This window comes from Setaria viridis, chromosome 3, assembly GCF_005286985.2.
Source record: "Setaria viridis chromosome 3, Setaria_viridis_v4.0, whole genome shotgun sequence".
Taxonomy (NCBI): Eukaryota; Viridiplantae; Streptophyta; class Magnoliopsida; order Poales; family Poaceae; genus Setaria; species Setaria viridis.
Genome location: NC_048265.2, coordinates 37,828,407 through 37,838,559, shown reverse-complemented (window position 1 = coordinate 37,838,559; position 10,153 = coordinate 37,828,407). Strand labels below are relative to the sequence as shown.

General features: G+C 40.9%; 1 long non-coding RNA gene across 1 annotated transcript; it reads left to right on the top strand.

Moving 5' to 3' along the window:
- Positions 1 to 584: 584 nt before the first annotated feature.
- On the top strand, positions 585 to 2,459 carry LOC117847484 (uncharacterized). Its single transcript, XR_004638647.2, has 2 exons — positions 585 to 999; positions 1,906 to 2,459. It is a non-coding gene; the product is annotated as an uncharacterized lncRNA (long non-coding RNA).
- The last annotated feature ends 7,694 nt before the right edge of the window (positions 2,460 to 10,153 follow it).

Genomic DNA, 10,153 nt, shown 5'->3' with positions numbered 1-10,153 from the left:
TTTATTTTACGTACATCTAGATCATGCGACGACAGCACCTTGCCATGCACAAAACTATTCATGTGTTCCCAGACGTAGTATCCACACAGATTATTGCCTTCTTCCTTTCTCAAGCACTTTAGTGGGGAAAAAACAAGTATAATATACTTCTTCCATAGTACTGGGTTGATATTACAAACTGGGACTAAAGGGTTGGTTTTAGTGCCGTTTGGTGTTACCAACAGGGACTAAAATGCTTCCGGGAACTACAAAATTTAGACCTTGACTAATGTTAGCATTAGCATCGGGTCCAACTTATTGTGACATTTTTGTTGAGGATCGATGTCCATTTTGTCTACCGGAGAAGTGGGCCGGGAATCCACCATCGTGGGGGCATTTTGACAACACGCTCGATACTATTGGAGACAAGGAATTCAGAATGAAAAAAGCACACGCAGCGAAAACTTTCGGCTGCGTGTTTGGCGAGAAATCTCTATCTGTCGGGTTCTTTTATTCCCGGGGAAGCTTTTCCATTGTACATCTACAAACCACGCCTGGCTAAGTAGTAAGTACATTGTCGTTGTCTGGGAGGAGATGCAGAAAACACGTGTCCTCCTCGACAAAAGTTTGTACTTGACACATGCATGGAATGAACTCGGTCGTGAACGCGAGTCGTCTCTCCCGGCCAATCACAAGTCTCCGTGTCAGGACGCGTTTTCTTGTTTTCTCACCGTCTGAGGCCATCATTGTAGTCGGCGCCATCGTGTGAATGGGAGTGGGTAAATGGCGCCATCACGTACAGCACACGGTAAGAGTGCTTATATATAGGTGCCTGGAGTTGTTCTACCTTAATAACTTACAAACAAACGAAAGCATTCCCAACACATAGTGTAAGATAGGATGGTGTTCTCCGCACACAGAAGCACCCAGATGCATCATCTGCTCCAACTTGCTGCCATCGTAATCGCATTGTTGATGTTATTTTGTCTTCAACTGTCGTTCGGTCGACCGGCCCCTTCGGTATGTGCATAATAAAAAAATTCCTTAGATATTCTGCTTGCAATTTTTGTGAACTGTCAAATAATTAAACTGCACATATAACTCTGTTAATTCCTGTGACACAGGTGACAGGCCCTGTGTGCCGAGTTATCTCGGTATCTTTAAGTAGTTTGTCTTTTCTTTCTGAACTCTAGGTTGACTGGACAGACTTTGTAAAGTAATGAAATTCGGGTTTGACCCTTAGTGGAAAAAAAGATAACAACCCCAAAAACAAACACTAAACCACTCTATCCGCTATCTATCCTACTCACAAATACTGTATATGCATGAGTTTACAACGGTGAGTGTGCATGCATGGAGCGTTTTGCATCAGTATTGTATTTTTTTTAAAAAAAAAGATACCATGCGCAGAAGTAATTTGTAGTTACGAAGTTCGTGTTTTTTTCCGGATGAAGTTCATGTATTTTATTGGCCGTGGGCCAGATTACACTAACACTTTCTACATCAACTGTTAGGAATATCTGAAATTTGCATCCCCTTGAGTTTTGGTAACGTGTGCCGCATGCGTGGTTCTGCCTTTCGTATACAAATATTAGACTCCATTGGAATATCTATATATGGTAGATTAGAACTGACTGTAATCCTCACTTACCTTGTCTCTAAGGGAGACTAATTGCCCCTAAGTAGTGTACTCATATATAATCCGGTTACGAGAGACTCAGCAGTAGGGTAGAACCAATTACACCAATTCCATTCTCGTACAACAAATATTATTTGTTTTTTAGGTCTACAATTAACCATTGGAATCATCCCAACTTGTACTCGAGACGTACAATGCTTCCAAATAAATATTTTGTGAATTGTAATGTAAGGACTGAAAATTGTCATTTAACAGTCTCATCTAACACATTATACCCATTACTGCAGGGTGTAGGCCCGGGTACCGGCCCGGGTGGCCCTCATGGCGGGACTCCAATTGCTGGTCCTCACAAGATGGGATGACAATGAATAGGCTACAATTTCCCACCTTATATGGAATCCGTATTAAATGGGACAATTTACTCTTATAGTAAATGGAGATCCATCTGGTGTTTCAGCATTCCCTGTTCATGCTCAGCTGCTCGTGGGTGATCTTTATTCGCTTGGGAGGTTACCTTCAAGGAACATATTGGTCGCTATTTCTTAACGTGGCATGAGGACATAAAGGAGACCATCCGTTTGATAGCACATCAATGGAGGCATGGGGAATTTTAAGTTAAGAATGGATGGATAAGAAATATTAAACATTGCTTAAGACTATTTTTCTCATTTGAGTACTCTTTCTCCTTTTATTTTTTATGATCAGCAATTAAGATGAAGACTCTGTAAGAACTTGGCTGTGCGTTGATCCCAGGGGATGGATATATTTCCATTTTCTAAAAAAAATCTGGGAGTATTATACATTTCCTCTATCTAAAAATGCAATTCTTGTCTTGCCCTAACTCAAACTACCCTTTTTTCCTCTTACTTTTCTTTTTTTCTTTATTTTTTATTTCATGCACATGTATTGTTGTTCTTTCCTTTTAATATAATTAATCATTAGGGACTTGCCCCTCCTGTTTCTTCAAACAAAAATTAGAGAAAATATTATCAATATTTATTAATAACACCAAATAATGTACTTTGAAAATATCTAATGATGAATCTAACTATATTTATTTGGTGTTATAATGTTATACTCTTCTCTTTAAAATTAGTTACCCTAGTTCGACTTAGGATAAAATTGTAATTACATTCTTCTTGGAACAGAGGGACTATTTTTTTCATATATTCACAAGCTGCCTTAAATGCTTGAAGTATGGAGTGTTATGATGATATAAGGGTGTGAAAAGCCTGCTGTTGACAAATTTTGCTAAAGACCCATAAAATATCCGTTGTAGCCCAAGAAGAGGAACGTGCTAGATAGGAGCATTGTGTCAAATGCTATAGGACGTAAAAAAAGATGGTTGTGGTTGCTGGCCCACCTGCCAGCGACTGCGTACGTGAAACAGGTACAAAAGGCCTGACCCCCTCAGCTTGCGCTGATTCGAGGCACTTCAGTATAGAGTAGTAGATCTGTAGATATGTTGCGGGCTCAAGGCCCCTGCTGCTTGCTAGGCCTGAGGCGGCCAGTTTCTTTTTTTTTTGAACAGGAGGGGCAAGCTCCTATTGGTTATATATTAATAAAAATAGGAAAATGTACAAAGAGAAAAGGAAGAAAAGAAATTACAACAAAGATAGCCAGATATCTATACTAGGGTGGTATTTCTTCTTTGCTCCATGGATAACCATAGGAAATTCTTTCTTGAAAATGTCTTTGCATCTCTGAACTGTAGGCATCTGGTTGTCGAAGATGAGATTATTTCTGGATGTCCATATGTATACTCCACGTCATAATAACCATTACCTTCATAAAGAAATACTGGTAGAGAACTCGGTATTAGTCCCAGTTGGTAGGGTGCAAATCTCCTAAAAATCCATCCGGGATAAACCAATCGAGACAAAAGAGAGGTCTTTTGTCCCGGGTCACTCAACCGGGACTAAAGACCACATTTTATCCCGGTTGGTATTACCAACCAATACCAACCGGGATAAAACGGGTCACCACTCCAGGTGCTGCAAAAAAAACTATAAGAAATCCTGGGAGGCCCCCCACACGCGCACGTCGCATGTCACAAGTCACACGATTTTTCATGCGAAATATGCGCGTGCGCGCTGCGTGGGATTCGAACCCACGACCTCCAGCCTCGCGCGTAGCTTCCTTACCATCCCACCTACACAGCACATCTAACTATATAGGGGATGCAATCCTTTTGTATTAACTCGTGGGGGACCCTTTTATCCCGGTTGGAAACACCAACCGGGATAAAAGACCCCCTTTTATCCCGGTTGGTATTACAAATCGGGATAAAAGGGTTCGAGGGATTTAGTCCCCTTTCAGCCACCCCGTTGGGGACCCTTTTATCCCGGTTTGAAACACCAACCGGGATAAAAGAAAGACCCCCTTTTATCCCGGTTGGTATTACAAGCCGGGATAAAAGGCCCTCGACCCTTTTATCCCGGTTGGTGCCCGATTGGTAACACCAACCGGGATAAAAGGTCCCGGTTGGTGAGCGCCCCGCCAGTGACCAAGCTTTAGTCCTGGTTAGTGAACCTTTTATCCCGGATCAACTTTAAACCTGAATAAAATGGGGCGCATGGAAGGTGAGTTCTGGCCTTTCAATTTTCCCTTTGAGAGAATGCACGTTATCATACTCTGAGAGACTGTCAAAGAAATGTAAGCTCCCAACATAGTTTGCAAAGGGGAAACATAAGAAGAGATGGAGAATGGTTTCGAGACTATTGTCATTGCAGAGCACACAATTGTTAATTTGAAGTTCCATATTCTTTCTTTGTAAAATATCTCTTGTGTTGAGCCTATCTTTGAGCAAAAGTCAGAAGAAAACCTTGTGTTTCGTCTGGCAGCAGCTATTCCATAACTATTTATATGCTGGATGGATGTTTGAGTGCCCCTTCATTATTCTGTAAGCTTTGTTTGAACTATAAATATTTGATCCCCAGATGTATGTCAAAGAAGCATGGTTTTCCTGCTGTTGAAGAGCATCAATATTATTCTGCATTCTAAGAATTGCTCATGTGCCTCCATAGATGAGGGTAGATGAAATAGTGAGTGTAGTTCTTCAGTGGCAACTGCTTTCATTAGGTTGATGCTCTTGTATTTTGTGAAAGAGAACAACTCTGGAAAACTGATACTAGGCACTAGGCCACACCACAGATCATTCCACAAATATACTGATCTCCCATTTTGAGGGATAGGATGGCCATACCTTTGTAGAGGTGTAACATTTTGAGGATATCTCTCCACTAGAATGAGTCTTTCTTAACTGAACTTGGGAGCTTATCATTAGTGTAGTAATTATCCTATACAAGGTGGACCCATGGCAGGTCTGCATGATTGAAGAATTTATGAAGATTTTTCATTAGGAGGGCATCATTCTGCATCTTAATATCTAGAACCCCTAGGCCTCCTTCTTCCTTGGGCAAACACACCATTTCCAATGCAGCTTTTGGAGGCTTTAATTTTAGCATTTAAATTAGAGCCTCTCCATAGAAGATGCTTTCTATACTTATCAATTTATTTATGACAGTTGCATGTACTTTCATGGTACACATGATGAAAGTTGGGAGAGAGGTTAAAACTGAGTTGACTAAGATAAGCTTACCACCTTGAGAGAGGAGATTTGAGGTCACCAGCATTCTACTCTCACATTTCTTCACAAGAAGAATAAAGCCTTTTATAGATGGTTTTGTGACCCAGGGGCATGCCCAAATTTGTAAATGGTAGGGAACCAATTGCACAATTCAAAAAGTGGATACTTAAAGTGACAGTTTGTCTTTAGGTGTGTTTATTGGCACTATCACTGACATTGTAATTTACTTTGAGACCTGAGGATGAGGCAAAGTTGTTCAGTAGATCCTTGAGGGAAGATAGTTGAGATTCATCACTTTCCAAGATGATGAGGGTATCATCAGCATATTCAAATTTTGGAAAATCTGATCCAGCACCCATTGGTATGGGTTAATTCATAATTCTATCATTTTTAGCCCTGTTTCTTACTTTTTGAAGGATGTCTGTAGCAAGAACACAAAAGTAGTGGTGATAGAGGATCACCTTGTCGAACCCCTCTTCTGCAATGGAAAAATTTTCCATGCACATCATTTAATAAGATGGAAGATGTTCCTAAATTGAAAATCATTTGCACCCAATGCAACCACTTCTGGCCAAAACCCTTATGTTTCATAATCTAGAGCATGAATTGATGTTCCACCTTGTCGAAAGCATTTTCAAAGTCAAGCTTTAGAATGACTAGCTCTTTACTAATGGCATAAGTGTAAGTACTCAAGTGACCAAGCTAGACAATCCTGAATTATTCTATATTTGAGGACCCCTGCTTTAGATGAATGAGCTCCATAATCTTGGTCTGGAGTCTATTTTCTCGGAGTTTATTGATAATTTTAAGAGAACATTTGAGCAGAGAAATGGTTCTGTAGTCAGAAACTGAGGAAGGATTATCTTTCTTTAGGATTAAAGTAACATGAGAACCATTTATACCTAGAATGCACATATTTTAAAACACCTTTATGGAAGCTGTCAATGAGAGCATAGAAGTCATTTCAGCTGATGGTCCAACATTTTTAAAAATATTTGTATTAAAGCCATCTGGACCAGGGGATTTGTCTGATGGTAAATTCTTAATAACATTACCAATTTCATGTTTGGAAAAAGGTTCTAGAATTCTAGGGTATATCATGATGAGCTTTTAGAAAGTCAGCCAAATTGTGATTAGTATAATTGAATTCAGATCTTCCCAATCTATCCTTGAACGCCTTCCACAGAATTGTTGCTTTGCTATTATGATCAAAAATATTGGTTGCCATTTGAGTCTGTGAGAGATGTGATGGCATTCTTTCTGGATTTTATAGTGGCATTTGGATAGAAAAACTTAGTATTCCCATCTCCATATTTCACATATTTGAATGTTCCTCTTTGTTTCCTATAACTCTTCTGTTGCTTTAGCAAAGATACGAGGAGCTGGTTCAAAGATCCTCTGAAGTTCCATTCATGCAAGGCAAGTAGGTCCATGTGCTCTTCCAGTAAATCCAGGAATTCAATTAAAGGCTTGATGTTGGAGATGGAGTCAACAAGACTTGAAATATTTGACCTCCAAGCATTTAGAACTCTTCTAAGATTCTTTAGTTTTGCGGTGATGATCTTAGCTATATCAATTTGCTGCACTAGCAAGATCCAAATATGTTGAACGACTGATTAAAGTGTTCATGTTCCATCCTGTAATTTTCAAACATGAAAATCTTTGCTTTAATTAGGTAAGTCAGTACTGGTAGATACAATGCATGGTACATAATCAGTAGTTTCCATTGTTAAGGAGTGAGCTAAGGTCATGTGATAGTATTTTTTCCAGCACACAGATGTGAAGAACCAATCTAATCTTTCTAGAAGAGGTGAATCTTGCTTGTTGGACCATGCAAACTACTTGCCCTTTAAAGGGATTTCCACCATTCCTAGCGCACTTATGGTCTCATTAAAGAGTAAAATGTTTTTCATATTTTCTCCTGGTTTGTTTCTATCTTCAATTTGCCTGATCATATAGAAGTCTCCCATTCAATGAGCTACTTCTAAATCAACCATCAAATTCTCAAAAATAATGAAGTATGAACCAATCCATAAGCATATTTTTATTTGAATAATGAAGTTCCACAAGTTTTGGTGCATATCTGTTGCAGGAGACAGGAGAATGAACTATAGACCAGAACTGCGGACTATGGCTAGGTAGGCTAAACTCATAGGGTCGGCTGACCCAAACTATGTGTCCCCCTGTAGTCCAGCTTCACACATGCACGAGGAAACACACCCAAGACCAATCCCAAGCATTGGACAAACATCGGTATGATCCTGAGGACAAGGTGTACCTCCCTTGGATCCATGATCCCACAAGATAAAGGAAGTTTTCCCCATAGAGGAATCCAGGATGTCCACAAGACAAGGCGGTGCAACGAACGGCTTCGGGCACAAGGGGTAGGGTCAGCCGAACCATCCCTTGGCTACCACAAAGCACAACTGCCCATTTGCATGCAAGCAATCGACATCTAGGAGCCATCCTCGTGCATTGATCAAGCGAAGGTGGTGGATCCTAGGGTCGGCCTACCTCCCCAGTTCGGCCGACCTGGGACCCACACCCAACCGACCTCGGTTCGCTCCTACAAGTACCCCTCTGCCCTCCAAGACTTATAAATAGGACCATTTCGTGCCAGAACAGGACACACACCAAGAAGGTGCTCTCCACTCCCATTTGCCACTTAGTATAGTAAGATAGTTTAGTTGGGAGTTAGAGTCAAGTCAAGCTTCGCCTTGGGGTTTCGGAGTAGTCTTCGGAGGTTCTAGTATAAGCTCTTGTATCTTTTCCTTTATCCTTTTATAAGACTTGAGTTATCAATATAAGTTCAATATTTCATTGAGTCAATTCATATTCAGCATCTACTTTATTCTAGTTGCAATATTTCTACTTTAGACTATTGTGGGTTGGCTTAGGCTCTAGTTTATTTATCTTTAGAATCTTTCTTAGCGGGTTCACGTCTGAGTCCAATTGTTGTGATTGGACAAGGAGTTTCCTTCCTTAGATTCTTGAAGGATATCTCGGTGACTAGTTGTAGGTGCGGTACCTAGAACTTGTCTCTGACTTGATTTGTACCCGGTTCAATGGAATAGTTTTGGTAGTCAGAAGGTGGTGATAGCCATGTTCGGCCTACATAGTCCACCATGTTAGTTCTGGCCTGTCGGATTTAGTGGTAGGCACGATCATCCTCCTTCCCATCCCTTTCCTAGGTGGTGTGTCTTAGCCGCCAGAAGCTAAGGAGAATAAGGATAAGGATTCTTTAGCCGATGCTATATCTAGTGTAGTTTCTATTAGAAGTTGATCCGGCCGATGGATAGTTCACATTAGGAACTAGTCTCATCTTGTCTTATTGTCCTCCCAACTAGCTAGTCCGCTTGTTTTCTTTCATTTATCTTGGATCTCCTCTGTGTCACAATTATCACTTCTATCTATCGTTACCCTCACTGGGTTGTAGTCCATTAAGTTGTGGTAACGTTCCAAGGATTTATTTACCGATCGTCTATATATGCCAATAGTGCTTCCCCATGAAAATATAAATACGAGATTCTGGAATACTCCCAGGTGAAATGCTACAACGGTTATTCTATGTGCTTGCAGAACTAATCTCGAATTAATCTTTAGGCTATAAGAAATACCAACACCAATCAATATTGTTTGGCTTTGAGATCCTCTTGAACCAGTCAATAAAATGAACTCTACCTTCATCATAACATGGAGCATGGATATTAGAAAGGATCCAGTAGTCACGAGAATGAAGTGATGTGAATTCTACTGATTGAGCATATTCATTTTCAGACATTAGTTCCCCGTCAAATTTGTTTCCATTCCAGATAATAGCTGAACCACCGGATGCACCCTCACAAGGGAGAAAAACAAATATATTTATATATCTTGGGCAGAATTGCTTAATATATAGCCATTATATCAAAGAAGGCCGCGCCCTTCTTGTTTCTAGCTGACAGACTATATCACAACTCGCTTCAACGATTTTATCCCTGATGGAGTCCATTTCTTATCAGAGTTGCTCGCCCGTACATTCCGAGAGAGCACTTTCCATGATCGAAAAGAATAGGAATTATTCATCTATGAACGAACAATGATTAACCAAAGTTACCTCCACATTTCCAGAACGTGGGCCGGGGTAATATAAACCAGTAAAAAAGCGAGACACAGAGTATGTAGGCCTTTCAAAGGAACATAAAGTTGAGTAACTATCTGCTTATAAAGCATTGACAATAAACAGAGACACACTAGTAACACAGCCAACATTGTTTTTGTTTCCGTAAGTAACAAAAGAGGGAAATGGAATAGCAGCAGAGATCATTTATCATCCTCTGGTTGTTCTGGCATCTTGGCCTTCTTTTCTTTGGCTGCCTTCTTAGATTTTGAGGTGGCCCCTAGGCACACCTTGCCATGGGCGGCGCGCAGGCTCACATGGAAATGACCAGTTTCCTAGATACAGGCTGGGCTCACAGGGATCACTGTTGTATACGCACTCTTGTTAATAAGGAAAATTGGTTCTATAGCACCAAAAGAAAAGAAGGTCGTTTTCAGAAAATACCATCAAAAGACTTCCGTCACATGAAATACCACTGAAAGAATGGACGTTACTTGAAAATAGCATTCTGTCACAGTTTGGAGCTAACGGTGTGAAACTTTTGGAAGTCCTCAGTTTCTTCCTACGCTGAGCTCTGGCAGACTGTCTTCTCACCTTCTTCTTCCCCAAGCTCCAAAGGTGGCGGATCTGTGTAGGATGGAGTCCGGCGGCGTAGATCAGCAGAGCCCTGGTCAGGGGCGGATCCCGGCCGGTGCGGTGGGCCCGAGGAGGCGGCTGATCTGACTGAGCTGCGCGCACTACGGGAAACCTTAAATTTGCCGAGTGTTTTGTTTTTGCCGAGTGTTTTTTTTCGGACACTCGGCAAACAAGCTCTTTGCCGAGTGCCAAGCCAAAAACACTCGGCAAA